The 983-nt window shown below is 54.1% G+C and overlaps 1 long non-coding RNA gene across 1 annotated transcript in view; it reads left to right on the top strand.

Annotated features, from left to right (window-relative positions):
* The first annotated feature begins 140 nt into the window (after positions 1 to 140).
* Positions 141 to 983, top strand: part of LOC113981534 — a 2,156-nt gene continuing 1,313 nt past the window's right edge. The window contains exons 1-2 of the long non-coding RNA XR_003538450.1: positions 141 to 289; positions 711 to 799. This is a non-coding gene — a long non-coding RNA (uncharacterized LOC113981534). The remainder of the gene's footprint in view (positions 290 to 710; positions 800 to 983) is intronic.

Raw genomic sequence — 983 nt, 5'->3', positions numbered from 1 at the left:
TTTATTTTATTTATTTTGAGTTTATTTTATTTATTTTGAGTTTATTTATTCCACGTGATTTTATGCTGTTATTTATTTTACATTTCAAAGTTCATTTTACTATGTTTAACTGTGTTTTATTGTCTGAATTATTAAGTCCTGTTGCTTTATTTCATCCCTTTCCCTCTGGCAGCCCCTGATGAGGGAGGTGCTGGAGAAGAAGCCAAACCTTTCCCAGGAGGAGGCCCGGGATCTCCTGGAGCGCTGCCTGCGGATCCTCTACTACAGGGACGCCAGATCCTTCAACAGGGTGTGTGTCCTTCCCCTGGAGACACCTCCCTGATCCCAAAAACCTGGAGAAACCTCCCTGATCCCAGAAATCCCCCCTGGAGACACCTCCCTGATCCCAAAAACCCAGGAATCCCCCCTGGAGACACCTCCCTCATCCCACAAACCTGGGGGTCCCTCCTGGAGACACCTCCCTGATCCCAAAAATCCCCCCTGGAGACACCTCCCTGATCCCAGGAATTCCCCCTGGAGACACCTCCCTGATCCCAGGAATTCCCCCTGGAGATACTTCCCTTGGGAATCGTTTCCCCCCATCCCCTCCATTAAACCCAAACCCTTTTTTGGGGGGACATTCTCCTTAAATGGGGCATCCCCGGGGCCCGCCTGGCTCCAGGTGTGGAATTCCGTGGAATTCCAAGGATTCTCCCGTTGTCTCCCCTCAGTATGAACTGGCCACGGTGACGGAGAAGGGGGTGCAGGTGGAGGGACCCCTGACCCTGGAGGCCAACTGGGACATCGCCCACGTGGTCAGGTAACGATCCCAGGGCCGGGGGGACATCCCAGGGGACATTCCAGGTGTTCCAGGGGACATCCCAGGGGACATCCAGGAGCCCCAGGGGACATCCAGGAGCTCCAGGGGATATCCAGGAGCTCCAGGGGATACCCAGGTGTTCCAGGGGATATCCAGGTGTTCCAGGGACATCCAGGAGCTCCAG

The sequence above is a fragment of the Neopelma chrysocephalum genome, unplaced genomic scaffold (genome assembly GCF_003984885.1).
Source record: "Neopelma chrysocephalum unplaced genomic scaffold, ASM398488v2 Primary Assembly neopelma1_96635, whole genome shotgun sequence".
Classification (NCBI taxonomy): Eukaryota; Metazoa; Chordata; class Aves; order Passeriformes; family Pipridae; genus Neopelma; species Neopelma chrysocephalum.
This window is presented reverse-complemented; position numbering and strand designations above follow the sequence as displayed.